The sequence below is a fragment of the Vicia villosa genome, linkage group LG5, assembly GCF_029867415.1.
Source record: "Vicia villosa cultivar HV-30 ecotype Madison, WI linkage group LG5, Vvil1.0, whole genome shotgun sequence".
NCBI lineage: Eukaryota > Viridiplantae > Streptophyta > Magnoliopsida > Fabales > Fabaceae > Vicia > Vicia villosa.
In genome coordinates this window covers 81,912,932-81,933,190 of record NC_081184.1, presented here as the reverse complement: position 1 = coordinate 81,933,190, position 20,259 = coordinate 81,912,932, and the positions used below count along the sequence as shown (strand labels likewise).

Here is a 20,259-nt window from a genome sequence, read left to right as displayed (position 1 = left end):
ATTTCCGCAATTTATTATTTCGCTCTTTATTTTTCGCTTTATTTCTTTATTTTATCATTTCATCATGTTTATGTTTCCACCATTTTCTCTTTGTCCATTTGGACGTTTATATTCCGCTATTTTTTTCTTTGTCCATTTGGACGTATTGTTTATGTTTCCGCTATTTTCTTTTTGTCCACTTGGACCATACTTTATTTTTGTGCTAAAACACTAATAAATAACGAAAAATCTAAAAAAAACACTTAAGGCCCTATGGACTATTGGTTACTATCCCGAGCATTTTAGAGACTTGGACTTTTGGACTTAGTACCTCTGGACCCTATTATTCTGTTGTTACTCTGTCGTTATTCTGTCTGTCTGGAATTGGATTGTTGTCTGTTTGTTTGTGCAGGTATTTCCTCGAAAGCCCTTGATGGTTTAATTCCAAGGCATTATGATAAGGATTTTACCCGAAAACAGCCGTTACTCTGTCCGATTTTCGTCAGAATTTTAATGTGCTTAATGCAAAGTGGTGCTAAAGATAATAAGTTCATCTGGATCCCCAAGTGGTAATGTGTTGGTTTAGTATTGATATTCCAAAGGATGGGAAATCTACCTTGACTCTTAATGTCAAGTGTTGGCTTCTTTTCGGTTAGACCGTTTCTTTCCTTAGCTTTTATTTTATGCACTACGTTAGCCTCTTCATCTCCTCACCTTCTTAGATTTTCAAAATCTTCTCCCTTTTTCCAAAATCTTCTTATGTTTGTAATATCTTTTAAAACCTTTTCTTTAAAAATATCTTTTGCCCTTAGTGGCTTTTTCTTCAAAAGTTTAGACACGATTAATTGTTGAAGTGAGTTGCGATACCCCACGATTTTGAAATTGATTGATATAATGAGATCTTTTCCGCGTGAGAGAGCTAGTGGAATACTCGTTGATTTTATCCGAGTTGGAGCCCTTCTTTCATTTGCGATGCAAAGAACTCATTTGTTCTCATGCTCAAGATCAATGGCTGAGTATTTCTCTCCAACGACGATAAAGTGTTTATTCCTTTTTAAAATAACCTTTTCCCTTTAAGTGGAACTACAGTAGCTCTGACTTCTCCATTGCACCAAGGAGGTATGTAGGCACAAGGCTTAATGCCTTTCCGAGCTTATTTTAAAAATAAAACAAACTCTTTTTAGCACATACGACACAAATTTTCAAAAAGGTTCCTGTGGAATACCACAGATACGAGGGGTGCTTAAAACCTCCCCCTTGTATAATCAACACCCGTACCTAAGATCTCTTTTTGTTTTAAAAACAAACTTTGGGTTTTCTTCGCTCTTTTCCCTTTTCCTTTGGAAATAATAAAGCGCGGTGGCGACTTTCACTGAAATATCGAGTCGAGACAATATAATGGCGTCGTTCTCAGATTTTCCCCGCTACAAACCTCAAAGGAGTTAATATTAGAGCGTGTTATTTCCTTCCAAAATGTACAAGCCTCAATTGTCCACTCTGTATCTATCGGGGCTTCACACACTACACCTTTTCAATAAGGAAAATGTAGCAACTCTGCAATCTAGTCACTGGTATACTCATATTCTACATTAAACATGCGAAACTTAATAGTGCCTAAAGAACTTGCGGTGCTCGGCCTGAAAGTATAAAGAAGTGAACTAAAAAATTCTCGTGTTAGGTTCACATATGTGAGGTTTGTGTGTCATCAGATGGTGCAATCCTAAAGTCTCAAGCAAATAATGAACCCTATTGTAAATTCCCAAATTATATAAACAAGTGTCATCGACATACCGTGTGGAGAAAATGTCGTAGTTGATCAATTCTTCAAGCCCTAGGGTTTCTAAGCAAGTGGGGCCGAGGTACCTAGTGGGTTGCATAGGTCTCCCACATGGGAACGCATAACGTTTTCTCTAAACGTCATCCCTGAACTAAATGTGCATGTTATCAAAATTCTACATCTTGAAAATACTGTTAGTAGGAATAGCTAATGGAAAGCAATGAGACCTAAAATTTAAACATCAACAAGTTAGTCTTCTTAAGAAAAATTAGATTACTGTAAAAGAAACATAAAAAATAAAAATACAGGACAGAGATCGTAGGTTGCATCCCACATTGCACTTTGTTTAATATTGTTAGCTCGATAGTAAGTGCTAATGGTTGTTCTTTCTAGCACGAGTCCTCGATCAAACTTTTAATAGCACTCGGTTTCCATGGCCACTTAACGAGCCATTACTCATATCCTTAACCATTTCTTTTCCTTTTTCTGCAAGGAGATTCAGACTTTACCCTAAGTATTAGCTTTTCAGGTTTAAGTTTGTTTCTTTTATTTTGTACCTCAAAGGTTAATTTTTTTCCCTATTTTTGTGGTCCTTTAATTTTCTATTTTTGCGTCGAACCTCAGATAAAGGTACATTGGTGTGGATATTTTCTAGCATCTTTATTTCTTTCTCACCAGAAGTCTTTTCAACCTCATTATCATTCTCTTTAGGATTTTGCAGTTGTTTTTCATTATTGGTTGTTATAACATTTGTATGACTATCAAGGAGAGGTCCTAGAGATATCTGAGCAAGTAGGGAGATTTTTGTCTCCATTTTTTGTTACTAGTCACGAGGGATTCAACCACAGTGTTGACTTGCCTAAGTGTTTCATTAATATGGATAATTTGGTTTCTAAACTCTATATTTTGGAGGGTTCGCGTTGCTACAAAACTCCGCATCATATACTCTTGCCTAGAGTGAGTTTGTGTCTCGAAAGAATTCTCCCATAATATTTTGAGATTAGATTTACAGGAATCTTATGGTTCGTTAAAATAATGAGAGTGGTGGTTGTAGAAAGAATTTGGGTGATCCATCTTCCTTAGATTTTGCAGGAATTTGAGGGTGCTTTAATCTTGACTGTGTAACAACAGAATTACAATATTTGACGTAATTGGTTCCCGGCAACAGTGCTGAAAACTTGATGGGGGTGATCCCACAAGTATACGGAGAATATAAGAGTAATATAAAATATTATCGAATCCACAGAGACCAAACGGTCAATTTATCCTTTAATATTGCTACGATGTCTATCTAAGGCGATCGTTAAAAGGTTCGTAATAAGCAGAACATAATAAAATAATAAGCTTTTAATAAATTCAGAGTAATATTGCTAGAATGTGGCTTTCATCGATCAACAATACCCTTATCATTTTCTAAATAGGATTACTTACATGACAATATTTTCTACCTTGATTGGAAAATTTAACTTTAAAGGGCTCTTGGCTTTCGCTCGAATAACCAGATTCTAAACCTATGAACGCGTCCGCAAATAGTATTAAAATCACTTTTTAGAAATATCTAATTTTCCTAATTAATTAACAAAGTGCTTATGCGGTATTTATTAACCAAAAAAACTCAATTTTAGTCTTAAGTATTAGACGGCTTTCTTTCTTACCTGAAGTGTTCACGGTTTTACTTTTGTATTAGCCGATCATATTAAGTTTGAAAAAATTGCATAAAAACCAAAACAGCCCATAGTATCAATCCTAAGAAATAACAAATAGAATATTGTCAAATCGACGGTGCTCACATTCTATTATTAACAGAATAGCTGGACGGAATTAAACATGTTAATCGATAATTAAGAACGTGAAATAAAATATGTGTGCAAAGTAAAGTAAAACAGATAGAATGTGAATAATACTGAATTAAATAAGAACCTGCTCCAAACGAGGGTTTGAATTTGGTACAATAAAAATAAACTTCGACGGAATGTAAATGGCAGAAATAAAGTGCTTCAAAGTAAAACTCCAAACCCAACAACAATAACAATGCGATAAAAGTCTGGTGTGAAGAATTAAAGCTTTTGGAATGTGAACTTATGCCTAAGTTGTACTAAGTTTGGATGAATTAAAAGTGAAGTGTAACTACTATTTATACTGCTTAGAAAACCTAAAATGGTAAGTGGTGGCTGCTGACTTCGTGTGAGAGGAGGTAGGGAAGAGTGGAGGAAGTGGACACCAAGCCCAAGCGCATTTTCCAACCGTTTGAAAAATACAAAGGATGGCGAATGCCATCCCCTCGTGGCGAACGCCACTTTCCTAAAATGGAAAAGACTTGGTCTTTGACCGTTGGTGAGTTGGACACATCATTCGCCTTTTGGCTTTCTCCATAGTGAACACCATGTTAAACGCCTCAAGTGGAATTTCTTCCTTTTTCTCCATTTTCCATCCAATTTTCTTCGTTTCTCCACGCAGGCCTCTGATTTAGTCAAAAACCTAAAAAGCGGACAAAACACCAGCATAACAGTAGAAATAAAGACAAAACAACAATACATCATGTGTATGCTGAGTAAAATATGTGTTGCATTTCAGTGTTATCAACAAGGAAATCCTGGTTCCTGTTTGGTTCTTCTAAGCACCTTGATTTGTGCAAGGAGAGCCTGGTGGATTCCTGCTAGACGCTCTTTTACGAGTCATGATTTGTGCTTGGATAACCCAGTTGATTTATGCTTGTAGCTCCTCTAAAAGACTTAATTTGTAAAAAGAGATTCTGATGGGTTCCTGTTTGGAGCTCTTTTAAGAGTCTTGATGTGGTCAAGGAAAGTCCAGTGGATTCTTGCTTTGTGCTCTTCTAAGAATCTTAGTTTGTGCAAGGAGAGCCCGATAAATTCTTGCGTAGTGCTCCTTCAAAAGTCTTGAAGATGTTGTAGAGTCTTGTGCTCGGTTTGTAGCACTTTCAAGATTAATTTATTTGACGTTTTCCTTTTTTTGTTGATAATGTTAGCTTAGTTATTTTTTATTGTTTATTCTTCACCAAATCTATTTATAACCCTACATTCTGATCAAATTGTTAGTCATTAAAATACCATAAAAAAGTAAGTTAAATTCATTTTTCTCAACAAAAAAAACTTTGTCAAACTTTTTGTCTTCAATATTATTCACAATATACAATGATTTTATGTGTAACACACATTCCATTGTTTAAGCTTAAAAAAACAAATTAGTCTTAAACTCTTAATGAATTAAATCATCAAATCAAAAGTATTTAGAAATAAACTTCGATAAAATGCATTGATCGCAATTGGTCCCTGTATAAATGTCTGGGATATAATTTATACATGGCTTCTATCTACCATATAAGAAAATTTATATGTCTGGAAAATCCTTTTTTACCCATTGCCCTTCTAGCAACACCTCACCAAAATAAGGGTATTTTGTGTCTAAAAAAAACTTTTTCCAACTAGTGATGTCATATAGTTCTAAGTCAATTACATGCGTAGGTCTGTGGGGTAATATTCTTTGGGTTTGAGAAAACAATTGAAAAAGAGAAAAATAGAAAAGCTGAAGAAAGAGGCGAGTAATGGAGCACGCGGAGAAAGATAACACATTAAGGTTGGCTTTTGTTTCCGTTTTCAGTTAGGTTAAATATTTTAGGTTATGATTCCATGTATTAAGTATTAACCGTTCTATTTTTGTTTTGTTTTTGTTTGGGTTACAGAGTGTATAGTGTGAGTATAGGCACCATGAGATTGCGAGGCTTAACAATAGGGATTGTTGGTACTGCTTATCGGGGAAAATTCACGAGATTGCGAGGCTTAACCTATAGTTATTTCAAAACATATTAGTTTTAGATGATTTTGGTGTTGTCTATATGATTTCGGTGAATTGATTAAACCATACAAATGTTTGCAGAACGATTCGATGCAATGGTTATGTTAGCATCTGCTCCCGACGTTTCTCCATGGGTTAACAATACGAACAGAGCTGTAAAGAGTTTATGAGGTAAATTAGTTTATCTATGTACTATTTGAGGCACTGAGTTAGTTTTTATGCTGTTAACAATTTATGGAACCTTTCATCAATTTTATGCAGAATGATTTGATACAACGTACTGGCTTCCTTTAAAGACTAAACATTGTGGAAACCTCCTATTCGCAGGTCCTTTGTGCTCATCAATGCTTGTGTTAAAAAATAGGTCGATACCTTTTTGTTGTGTGCAGTTTTCCACCTGCTACTTATAGAGTTCTTTCACTTCATATCATGTTCTTTGGCTGCATATGATTTTGTAATCACACTGTTGAATGTGACAAAATTATCCAATGTTTTACCTTCTGGTTTGAACACTCTTTTTGTTGTTTATAGTTTGGTTTTTTTATGAACTTTGTACTTTCATTCTTTGATAGGGGACTGACATACACATCTTTGTGCATACAACATATCTACAAGATTCAGGAGCAAAGGCGTAAATATCCTTGCAAGGTACACTAAATAAGAGCTATGTGTTTATCCAATGATTCACCATGTCTAAATCCCTGCAAGGTACATATTTGTGGCTTATGTACTTAATGGAATTGGCGTGTTTTGGTGCGATTATGTAGGTCTGGTACAATGGTACGGTATTCGGGAGCATCTGGGAGAGGCAAAGTGTTTATGAAGGGCTGTTGTAGATGGTGACTTAAGAATGGAATTATTTGGTGACTTTTGAATATTTTGCATTCTAAGGTAATAGAACTATTTGTCATTTGCACAATGTGACTAGCTGCAATATGTGTGTATGACGTACGTTTCGTTCATGTTGGATTCCAGAACCGCTCATTTCTTTTTGGACTGAAGGGTATGAAATGTTGATGTATGATTTGCTTTAGTCTAATTTTCTGCTGAATTTTGGCATAAGGTCTTTTTTATGATACTGATGTTGCCTCTGGTTTTGGTAGGGTTCATACTGTTAGGGCATAAGTGAATATTTTCATCTTGCAGCCTTCTTTTACTTGATTTTCAGTATGTGTATGAATGTGGACCGTATGGTTGATTATGTAAAATTGGTAAGTATTGTTTGGGATATAGGTGTTAGTAGCAATTTGGATGCAATTGTTTTGGTTTAATGGTTTGAAGTGTCTTTAATAACATGTAGACTTGGTTTATGAAATGTTGCAGGGACTGGTTTTTTTGTGGCAGGTTTTGTGTAAGGTTGGGCCAAGTGTTTTCAAGAAGAATTTTGGCAAGTAATGAAGAAAAATAGGGATTGCTTGAAGTTTGAAGTGAAGATTTTCAATGGAGGCTTGGTCAAGGATTTTAGGATATGTTTAGAAAATAATGATGATGTAGGTTTGTAATTTATATTATAAAGTACAGTTATATGATAGCATGATATATTGATACAACAAAGTCAAGTTTTTAGTGCTAGATTCTCCTAATGCATTAGAGGTTATAATAGAACAATGAATCTATTTGTATTACTAAAAGCAAAAAATTGTTTTGGAGATACTCTACAATACATATTTACTTTGGCATGCTTAAAATTAAGAGAAAATAACTATTGTGACCATATATCCGATTAGTTTAAATTAGGAAATTTTTTGATGCATGGACCGTATGCGAGATCAATTATACTAACTCTGGAATTTGTTTCACTTGCAGCTTATGCTTGACCAAAGATAGTTTGCTGGAAATATTAGCATGTTCTGTCCCTGCGTTCCCAACAAAGATCGTGATGTTTGCTAGAGGTCCCTTACAATTATACCAGGCAAAGATCGTGAAGTTATACTTCAAAACCAAAGATTTACAGTGTATGTCATGTGAAAATGTCAGTCATAAAACACATTCCACAATATAAACCCTGAGAATCATGCTCTCATGGTATGTATGATTTGGTTTGACCTTTAATGTGTGTTTCTGTTTTATGCCTCCAATAATATATCCCTAGATTTCATTACTCAGCTCTTGACTTCTATTTGAAACCTATCCTTCGTTTAGTACATTACATTTATCTACATGATATATGATGCAGGTAGTTGAAGTTCCGTTCCGATACGATGATAAATGCCTTCCTTCTTTATATAGTCACGATGCAATGGCGTATAAAAAATGATATGATGGGGGATAGAAGATCTCTAGAGGACCAAAGATCTCGGCAATATATTCTTCTGACTTGCAACGAGCTTTTGAAACTCCACAGTCCATTGCTTCTAAATGTGCATCAGTTCTGTGTCAACGCACGGGTAATCATACCAAAATTTGTGTGAACGCACAAATTTATTATATTTTAATAACACAATCGTGCGTACGACATCAATGCACGGGTAACACACCTGTCCCGTGTCAATGCACGGGTAATCATACCAAAATATGTTCGAATGCACGGGTAATTAGTCGTACTATTGACTTTCTTTAATAAATACAACATTAAACTAATTAATTCTTTTAGATCATTCTTTTTGAGACTTTTATGTAAAATGATTTTTTACAAATTTTCTACTAATTCTAACTTTTCACCATTGGTTTTTACAAAGTATGTGTTTAATAGTTTTTCTTAATAATAGTAGTTTTTAAAAACTTATACAATTATATTGCAATCCATTTTTTCTTTTTCTATTTTCCAATAATATTTTCAAAATTTATTAAAAATCTCATGATAAAGTGGTGATAATTCTGCAGTCCACAGTTGTACCCGTGCGAATGCACGGGTAACCATACCAAAATTTGTATGAACGCACGAGTAACACACCAAAGTAACCGTGAGAACACACAGGTTACCAGACCAAAATTCGTGTGAACTCACGGGTTATTATATTTTTTGGGTAATTAAATCAGATAAAATACTATATTTTTTAAATAATGTTTGAATCAAAATACGAGAAAAAAAGTTATTCTTTAAACAAAATTTTTTTTGTACCTTTACTATGTTTATTTAAAATTAATTTTTAATCGAGAATACAATAAAATTTAAAATAATATATAAATTGTTACAATAGATATTACGATTAAATATATATTTGGTCCCTATAAATTATAGTTTGTTTTTGGTCCCATTAAGAAATACTTGAATTTTGTAAGGGAATGGTTATCATGGTTTTTGGTTTTTATTTCTAATATCAACATGATATCAACAGATTCTACAATTTTTTTACATTTTATTTAATTATTTTAAATTATATTGAATTGTCTATTGAGAAAAAATATATTTTTACTAAGTGGAATCTATACAATATTGAAAACATTTATTTTTAGTTTATATCATACTATTTTCTATAAATATTTTTTTTTAAACAATGTAACATATTTATTTCAATTTTATATGAATATTCATTTGAATTTATTTTCTTGAATTTATTTTCTGAAAATTATATATATATATATGATAAATTCGGTTCAACTCAGATTAGAACCCGTGCTCGCACGCATTTCCCACTAATTTTACCTAAAACGTCATCTTGTCTCCTTCTCTTCATTTACTTGGAAGCAACCCAACAACAACACTATTAAACAAGGAGTATAACCCTTATGCAAAAAGTAGATTAAATACGTGATATATTTATATACCAAAAGATATTTTACTTAGACAACAAAAAGTGGTATACCTAAAGATATTACCACAAAATACTATTTGTAGTAATGGTATTATCTAATTTCCCAAATATAATTCGTAGTAATGGCATAATCTCCGTTAAGATATTACAATATATTTAATCTATCAAAAATCAATAATAAAACAAGATATTAATACATAGGGTTAATAGGTGTTTTTACCCTATCATATATACGAGGTTTCAAAAACTAATGAAAATTTCTTTGTTTTAGACCTCATGAAACCATTCATCATATAATAACTGATGTGGCTGGCTTTATTCTCTTGTTTTAGTCCTCATGAAATCCAGTCATTAGTCATTAGAATAATTGATATGTTTGATTTTTTTTTTTAATTGTTAATGTTTTTAATAACATAGACTATTTAGTTGGCTTTTATTTTAATTTTTTTTGGCTTTGAGATCTTAGTATTATTTTTGGCTTATCACTCCAGTAATTCGATTCAGGGTTAGTTTAGACATCAAGTGAGATCTTAGTATTTACTTTTTTTTTTTTTTTTGAGATTCTTTTCACACAATTATTTATTCAATGAGTAACTTCCAAATAATTATTTAAGAATTTGATAATTTTTCTTAGAGAAACATTTGAACATATGCTTTGTACATCTTCTTTTAATTTGACAGTGTGCAAAACATTCCTATAAAAAAATAATTTTTTAGGTATCCAAATCTTTTTTTGGTTATTTAACGTTAATTGATTTAACATGGCTCAATTTTCCATGATTGAATCTTTTAGATCATTTTAAACCATTTATTTTGATAAGATAATAAGGTTCAAAATATTTGTATTTAAAACAAGGGAAAAGCTAACATGTGCCCAAGGGCACAAGTTAATGAGATATTTATAGAAATTTTTTTTTGATAATTACATCTATAAACAATATGAATCTTTCTTTATAGCATATGGAATACATTCACAAAGGATTTAGCGTTATTATTTGATTGATAATAAAGGATTTAGGGCATATTTGTTTCAGCTTTAAAAAAATAAATTTTTTTTATATTTTCGAAAATAGATTTTTTAAAACCGTTTTTCAAAATATTACAAGTTTTTTTATATTAGTTTTTTCTAAAATGAAACACTAATTTTGACATCCTAGAACATAAATATAGATTATTGAAGACTAAAACTTAGTCAAAATTGTAATTTTTTTAAAAAGTTGCATTTCAAAAATGATTTTTATGAAAATCTATTTGAAATAGCTTCACAATTAAGTGATTTTTTTTAAAATTTTGATATCCAAATCTTTTTCCCATAAATAGATGAAATACCTAAAACTACATTTTAAGAAGAATTATTCAAACAAAATTTTTATTTGAAACTTTTATAAAAAGTTTGTTTGTAAAAAATTTTTTCAAAAATTTTGTAACATTATAAAAATCATTTTTAAAAAAAACCAAAACAAACAGGCCCTTAGTGTCATTATCGGGTTGATAACCTAAACCTGCTTTATTATAAAATGTTCTTTGATTAGATAAAATCAAGTCAAAATTATCTCTAACCATAATAAACTTACTGAAGGTTTCATACAAATATTCAATTTTATTTCTTAAAGAGACACATGTTTCACATTTCTTAGATTTCATAACACATATTTTAATTTGATTTAATTTATCTATGATGAAGAGTAGTGACCTCATTATCATCATCTTGATAGGTAGTTTTACAACATAGGAATACCTCTTCGTATGATTTTCTAGATGATGATACTTCGGATCCGCTAAATGTTGTTTCTCTATTTGATGTTTCGTTTGATCTTCTAAATGAGTCTTCAAATGATGTTGCTAATGTTGTTTCATTTGTTTTCTTAAATAACGCTTAAAAAATTCTTTAAATGAATTTACGTAGGATTCTTCGTTGGATACTTTAAGGTATAGTTCTTCATTCGATACTTCAAAAATTATTGCAGATAAATATTCATGTGAAACTTCAAAAAAATTCTTCATTTGATACTTCAAAAGATGTTTCAAATAATTCTTTATCGAAATTGTCTTCCTCATTTTGAAGTAATTTGATTAATTCAGTACGTTTCTTGTTAATTTATATTTTATTTGAATTCTCCTGTAAATTATAAACAATATTTGTTCCTCTAGATTCTTGTGATGGATCAGGTTTTGATACCAATTCTTGAATTTCAAATACTTGTTAAAAATGCAATTGATGAAGTCTATCCCAAGTGTTTTAATTCACGATGTGAGATATTGGATCAAACTCTAGTATGGTCGAAGGGTAGCTTCTTGGTTCGACAGGATTAAGCATGAAGTCGAAGGTTGTTCACATGCTTGTGTCGAAGATGTTAGGGTTGTTAGCATGTTAAATTAGGTTTTAGTGTTTAAACCCTAATTTGTTAAGTTAGCTTGTTTATTAAGTTGACTTGTATAATGGGCCTTGTGGAAAAAGCCCATTAGTTAGTATGTTAGGTTTTATTATAAATAGCATACTAGTCTCTCATTATTGCTAAGCTGCAAATCTTAATTTAGGGTGAGAGAGGTTATTTGTTATTCTTGTAAACTTGTAATTTTGTTTTAAGAGAAAGTAAAAGAATAGCAGTTATAACCAATTCTTGTGTTCTTCTTATCTTCCCTAATTCCTATTATATTTTGTTCTTAACATCGTTTTTCACAACAATTTGGTGCGGTGAGCGTGGAGAAGATGCCTTCAACAAAGTATGAGATTGAAAAGTTCATTGGAGGGAATGATTTCGGTCTGTGGCGCTTGAAGATGAAAGCCCTATTGGTTCAGCAGGGTTGTTTGGAAGCGTTGAAGGGAGAGGCAGCCATGAATGCTGCATTAACAGCAGCGGAGAAGACAACTATGATCGAGAAAGCACACATCGCAATTCTGTTGAGCCTTGGTGATAAGGTTCTACGACAGGTATCAAAGGAGACGACGGCATCAGGGTTATGGGCGAAACTTGAAAGTTTGTATATGACCAAATCGCTGGTAAATCGACTCTACGTAAAGCAGGCTTTGTATTCATTCAAGATGATTGAAGACAAAGTGTTGGCTGAGCAGTTGGATATGTTTAAAAAGCTGATTCTTGATCTTGAAAATATTGATGTAAAGATCAAGCGCTGTTACTATTGTGCGCTTTGCCTCGATCACATGCTCACTTCAAAGAAACTCTCTTGTATGGAAGGAAGTCCCTGACCTTTGAAGAAGTTCAATCAGCCCTATATTCAGCCCTATATTCAAAGGACCTGAACGAACGAAAGGAGCATAAACCTTCGAATGTTGGTGAAGGTTTGGCCGTTAAAGGAAAACTCTTATGAAAGGATGGTAAGTTTGACAAGAAGAAGGGCCAAAGCCAGTCGAAGTCCTACAGTGGCGAAGCATCTGGCATTCGATGCTATCATTGTAAGAAGGAAGGTCACACAAGAAATGTGTGTCATGAACGCCTGAAAGATCATGGAGGTAAGGATAATGGCAACGCTTCCATTGTTCAAGATGATTTCGAATCATCCGATGTTCTTGTGGTTTCAAGCAGTGACTCTAGGAAGGAGTGGATTATGGATTCGGGTTTCACTTGGCACATGACTCCAAACAAAGACTTGTTTGAGGAATTATGTGATCAAGATGGTGGATCAGTATTGCTGGGAAACAACAAGGCTTGCAAGATTGCAGGTGTTGGATCTGTGAGGTTCAAGCTCCATGATGAGTCAATAAGGTTGTTGACCGAAGTCAGGTATGTTCCTGATTTGAAGAGAAATCTGCTTTCTCTTGGTGAATTCGACAAGAAAGGATATGTTTTCCAAGGAGAGAAAAGTATCTTAAAAGTCATGAAGGGGTCGAAGGAAGTCTTGAGAGACGTGAAGAAACAAGGCTTGTATACCCTTGAGGCTGAAGTTGTAAGTGGTTCGACAAATGTTGCATCCACGAAACCATTGTCGAAGACAAAAATCTGGCACATGAGATTAGGCCATGTCAGTGAAAGGGGTCTGGTCGAATTAGGGAAACAAAATCTGCTTGGTGGAGACAAAGTCAAAAAGCTGAAGTTTTGTGAACCCTGTGTACTAGGAATATCTTGCAGAGTGAAGTTCAACAAAGGCAAACAAATAACACATGGATCCCTTGACTACATCCATGATGATCTTTGGGGACCTACAAGGTGTGCATCACATTCTGGGGCGAGGTATTTCCTATCCCTAGTAGATGATTATTCCATAAAATTATGGGTATTCATCCAGAAGACTAAGGATGAAACTTTTGAGAATTTCAAAAGTTGGAAGACTCTGGTCGAAAATCAGACTGGCAGGAAGGTCAAGAGGTTAAGAACCGATAATGGCCTTGAATTTTGCAATGAAACGTTCGACAGTTTTTGTGCTGACTCTGGTATTGCAAGGCACAGAACTACTGCAGTTACTCCACAACAAAATGGTTTGGCTGAAAGGTTTAATCGAACTATTTTGGAGAGAGTCAGATGCATGTTGACTAGTGCGGGGTTAAAGAAGGTGTTATGGGCTGAGGCTGTTTCGACAACAACATATCTGATAAATAGATGTCCTTCGACAGCGTTAGATATGAAGACACCTGAAGAAGTTTGGTCGGGACATCCACCAGATCTCGACAAACTGAGAGTATTTGGCTGCGTAGCCTATGCTCACATTAGGCAAGACAAGGTCGAACCTAGAGCTCTGAAATGCATGTTCATGGGATACCCTGAAGGAGTCAAAGCTTATAGGCTATGGTGCCTAGAGCCAAGTCACAAGAGGCGTATCACCAGTCGAGATGTAGTTTTCAATGAAGTTGAAATGGCTTTCAAGAAAACTGATGATGATGGTCGAAGTGCAGAAGAGCTGGAACAGGTAGAGATTCCTGTTGAGGTGGAGCATGTTGATGCTGAATTGCATATCCGTGATAAAGTCGAAGAAGAAGTAGAAGATGCTGAGGAAATTGAGGAAACTGTCGATGACTACCTATTCTCAAGAGATAGGTCGAGAAGAGCCATCAAGCCACCCCAGAGACTTGGATATGCAGATCTTATAGCTTATGCCTTAATTTCTGCAAGTGAGGTTCTAGAAGAAGAACCTAGAGACTACAAGGAAGTTATGAGGAGTCGAGATAAGACTGAATGGCTGAAGGCCATGGATGATGAGATGAAATCTCTTCATGATAATCATACCTGGGAACTGATCAAGAAACCTGCTAGGGCAAGGTTAGTCAGCTGTAAATGGATTTTCAAAGTTAAGGAAGGAATCGAAGGAGTGACGTCGAAAAGATATAAGGCAGTTAGTTGCAAAGGGTTTCACTCAGAAAGAAGGTGTTGACTTCAATGATGTGTTTTCTCTTGTTGTGAAGCATAGGTCCATTCGAATGTTGCTTGCCATGGTGGCACAGTTCGACCTTGAACTGGAACAGATGGATGTGAAGACTGCGTTCTTGTATGGTGATCTAGATGAAACAATCCTGATGAGGCAACACGAAGGGTGTGTCGAAAAGGGGAAGGAAGAATATGTGTGCAAACTGAAGAGATCTTTATATGGGCAAAAACAATCTCCTCGACAATGGAATAGGAGATTCGACAAGTTCATGGCACGCATAAGTTTCATTAGAAGTCAGTTCATCCACTGTGTCTACTTTCGATTTCGACCTGGTAATTCATTTGTTATTTTGTTGCTTTATGTGGATGATATTCTCATAACAAGCAACAATGTCGAAGATGTGATGAGGGTGAAGGCTGAACTCAATAAGGAGTTCGATATGAAGGATCTGGGAGCTGCTTCCAAGATTCTTGGAAATGACATTCGAAGAGATAGGAAGAAGTCGAAGTTATGCTTATCTTAAAAGGCAGTTCTACGGAAGATTCCGGAAAAGTTTGGAATGTCGAATTCGAAGCCAGTTGTGACTCCAACAAACCCTCAATTCAAGTTGAGTATTGATCAGTGTCCCAGTACTGATGTTGAAAGAGCCTATATGAATAACATTCCATATGCTAATATAGTTGGTTTTTTGATGTATGCTATGGTATGTACTAGACCCGACATAGCATATGCAGTAAGTCTTATAAGCAGGTACATGGCGAACCCTGGAAATGCTTACTGGCAAGCATTGAAGTTTATTTTAAGGTACATAAGTGGGTCTCTGAATAGAGTCCTAATTTATTGTGGAGCCTTGGGTGAAGATAGTAAAGCAGAAATTGAAGGATATGTCGACTCTGATTATGCAGGTTGTATGGATTCCAGAAAATCTATTTCCAGATATGTTTTCACTATGTTTGGCACTGCAAATAGTTGGAAAGCAACACTTCAGAAGGTTGTTGCTCTATCAACCACTGAAGCGGAGTATATTGCCCTAACTGAAGCTGTGAAAGAAGCATTGTGGCTTGAAGGTTTTGCAAAGGAGCTGAAACTTCAAGGTCGAGGTATCACTGTTAAATATGATAGTCAGAGTGCAATACACCTGTCGAAGAATTCAGCCTATCATGAGCAAACTAAGCACATTGATGTGAGGCTGCATTTCGTCAGAGGAGTAATCGAGCATGGAGAAGTCCAAGTGCTGAAGGTTTCGACTGAAGACAATGTTGTTGATATGATCACCAAGATATTGCCGATTTGCATGTTTTTCTACTGTATGCAGTTGATAAAGCGGCATGAAGAAAGCTAGTTTGTTCCCTTGACGTTGTAGAGTTAGGTCCAAGGTGGAGATTTATGAGATATTGGATCGAACTCTAGTATGGTCGAAGGGTAGCTTCTTGGTTCGACAAGATTAAGCATGAAGTCGAAGGTTGTTCACATGCTTGTGTTGAAGATGCTAGGGTTGTTAGCATGTTAAATTAGGTTTTAGTGTTTAAACCCTAATTTGTTAAGTTAGCTTGTTTATTAAGTTGGCTTGTGTAATGGGCCTTGTGGAAAAAGCCCATTAGTTAGTATGTTAGGTTTTATTATAAATAGCATACTAGTCTCTCATCATTGCTAAGCTGCAAATCCTAATTTAGGGGGAGAGAAGTTATTTGTTATTCTTGTAAACTTGTAATCTTGTTTTAAGAGAAAGTAAAAGAATAGCAGTTATAACCAATTCTTGTGTTCTTCTTATCTTCCCTAATTCCTATTATATTTTGTTCTTGACATCGTTTTTCACAACACACGAGAACCATCTTTGAAAATTTTCTTTATTTTCATTTGGTTTCTCAAAATCTTGGTCTAGTGTGGTCATCCTTTACTTTTCATCACACTTGAAACTTCATAAATTTCCTACAGTATGTTCCAAACTTCTCTGGCAGTGCTACAGTTAAAAACATAAATCTACTCTATTGTTTAACACTCTATTGTTTTAGTGTGTTAAGCTTTACTATGAAATGAGGCTTGAGTTATATTTCATTTAGAAGCCATCATCAGAGAAACAAGTTTATCAAACCCTACTCATCTAGTTGCATCTTTAACCTTTTTACACTTGACTTTAGTTGTTATCATCAAAGACTATTTGTCATCATCAAAAACTTGTTCATCTTTAAGATAGCTTTCTTGAACAATAAACTGCAAAACAAGGTTTCACATGGAAGAGGAAAATTTTAGAGTAATTAAAAGAAAGTAAAAACATGAGTTTTATATATAGAGGCTATGTAGAAAGAGATGATCTAAAAGGTATGATATTTTATTAAAATCTACTAATACTAAATCCTAAATCCCTAGTCGTATAGGTCGGACTTCTCAAAGGTCATAATCGTTATGCTGGTTTAAAGTGGAAGATATAACGTCTCAAAAGATTCAAAAAGGATAACACGAGAAGGATTAAAATTGGAAAGGGAAATGGTAAAAGCACTTTGACTATACACATCTCATCACTACGCCAAAAAGGTCATTTAATAGCGCTTTTTTATACTTTAATAGCGCTTTTAAGCGCTATTAAAGTCACCGCTATTAAAAGTTCGCCACTTATAATAGCACTTTAAAAGCGCTATTAAATGATTGTTTTAATAGCGTTTTTTTAAAAGCGCTAACATAGTCCGTTATTATGCTTTATATAATTCCAGATTTTAATAGTGTTTTTTTAGCAAGCGCTATCTTCACTTTTTTAAAATGCTATGTCATATGCATAAGTATAATAGCGTTTTATCATAAAATGCTATTGTAAATAGATACATTTAATATTGCTTATTTAAAAAGTGCTATTACATGTAAACTTTTTTTATAATTTATTTAAATTTTTTTATACCTGCTTTTTGAGTAATTCAATATACTAAAAAGTATAACTAATATTCTTCTATAAATGTAAATATGAAGAATATATCAAATAAAAAATTATACTTAATTTGTATAAAAAAAATATTATTTAGTCACAAATTAATTATATTATATTATATAATCAAAAGACATTACAACCAACTTAAAAGAAGTATATGGCAGAATCAATGCAAGGCTTGCACATTATAAAAGTAGGCGTAGAACCACAAAAAAAACACTTATCCAGAAAAACTCATAAGTTATCCAACGTCGAGGGCATGAAATGTTTTCCCACTTGTTTTCCTATGGCACAAAAGAGAAAATCAATTATGTATTGTACAACAAACATACTAGTCATATTCTAGCTATAGTTAAGTAGACAAATTCTAGACATCTTATCAATCATCAACAAAAGTATTTCCCAATTTTAACTCCTATTAACCTTACTTTTCCAAATGAGCCTGCTCACTACCACTAACTCGCTTACTACATCCATGAGCAATAGTAATGTATTCCTACAATCCGCCAATCCCTAAACACTTATATCCTCTAACAAGACACTCAAAGAGTCAAAAGATACCTATTTAGCATACTACCATTGTTGGAAAAAACAGCATATACATAGATATTCAAGAATCATTCAAGAAAATAAAACATCTTATATAAATCTAGTTGTTAGATATGGTAAATAGGAGCATATTGATGTCCATACAAACACTGAATCATCCTTCATTCCTAGTTGGTGTTGTCTTTAGAAATCGATCTCATACTCAATACAGAACAAGATATTTTAATTTAAGTATATCTTAATTTTTCTTACTGATGAAATGTGTTAAATAATTGAGTTGGACTCAGGATGCAACATGCAACCAACACAAGCATCATATTCTACTACACATAATAAAAAATTTAAAGCATAAGGCAAATGAAACTCACTAATAACATCCTCTAGCATATAGGAAGCCTAATCCTCTTTGACTTCGACTAAGTTATTTTCAGAATAAGTAACACATTTGCGTGCGGGAAAGTACTTCAAATATAAAAACAACACAAATTTGAGTTAGAATTGAGTTAGTTTTATTCCATGTCTATATGACTATTTCATAATAATAATAATAATAATAATAATAATAATAATAATAATAATAATAATAATAATAATATTTAATATTAAAATCACTTACATTCAAATGAATTTTATTTTGATTTTCCATGATGACCTCCTTCATAAATCACATGACAAAATATCCACAGTCAATACTGTTAGTTTGACAAGGACACTGCAAAAAAAAATTACATCAATGACCTCTACTATACATCATTATTAAAAATAACAATAATTAGAAAATACCTTTATTTTTGTCCATGTGATTTTATTTGATTTGGACTTGGACACTTTAACTTTATCAGAGGCACGATAAATGTGCAAAGCACTAACAAAACAAAATAAAACTTCAAATAAATAATTATTATAATGATTATAACCATATAAATATTAAATTGAAAGAACCTATGCTTACTTTTCAAATTTCCTTTTTAAATCATGATAGTTATCGTGCTCAACATTCATCGAATTTATATAATATATAATCTCAGCATTGAGATTGATGACAAGCAACACCCAATGATTCCTACATCCAAAATTTAAATATTTCAATAACTTTCATAATCAAAAGTAATTAAAGATAACATATTGAATACATATCTTACCCAAAATTATAAGGGGCAAGAATCATCCTTTCCTTGAACTCTTTATTTATCAAGAGTAATTTTGATATGTTTTTTCCTTCTTTATCATCACTTGAGACATATGGAGATATGAATGAGAACTTATTCACTAATCCATTTGGAGTAATGAACTTGTCATACAAGTACCTTGAAATGAAAAATAACAATTTTAGATATCAGTAATCATATAAGTCAAGATACAAAATTAAAATGACAAAGAAACATTTTCATTTATACACACAAACAATTACATCAATGTACTTCTACCCAGAAGTTTCAAGATGAAGATGTACCTGACATATATTGTAATAACAGTGGCACTTAACCACTTGTGATCAATAAGTTCTTTTATGTTCTCCACATGTACATGCTCTTGAAATTCCTCACCAAATATATTTTTCTCCATGGTTATCTCAATTACCGACTCGGGCTTCATCATCATTTTTACATACATATCAAGGAATTGCAAAGTAGAAGAACTAGTTGAACCCCCAACTTTAGATGGCAACTCTTGAATTTTTGGATTTTCGGAATTTTTGATTGGTGATGCAATTGATTCAGCATTATATTGGATATTCTTATCCTTTCTTTTAAATTTACCAGGTATCTAAAAAGTTACATTACCTAATGTTAGTGATCAAATAATAAAATAAGTATATATACTTAGGAATCAAGCATATTAATAATAAGTCACTTACCTTTTGACATTCATTAACAAAGTCAACTAATTTAAATGGCCATGGAACGATTGTACCTATTGCCTGACCAACTATCGAGACATCACCATATTCAACAGATATAGGCAGTGGAGCATCTGACACAATAGGAACTTCAATCATAACTTTGACATATCCCGGTAGTAATTTTATACCATGCACGACATCACTACCAATGTTATATAATTTCCCACGAGCAACCAAACGTCGATTTGGAGATGATAGATATATATTGATAGAAGAGATGCCCTAAACCATTAATGATAAACTCTTAGAAATTGTAAATTACTTTTCAGTTCCTTGCCTTCTTTTTCCGTACAATAACTTGAATTTA

General features: G+C 33.3%; 1 pseudogene; it reads right to left on the bottom strand.

Moving 5' to 3' along the window:
- Nucleotides 1-18,313: 18,313 nt before the first annotated feature.
- Nucleotides 18,314-20,048, bottom strand: LOC131604902 (uncharacterized; annotated as a pseudogene).
- Nucleotides 20,049-20,259: the final 211 nt, after the last annotated feature.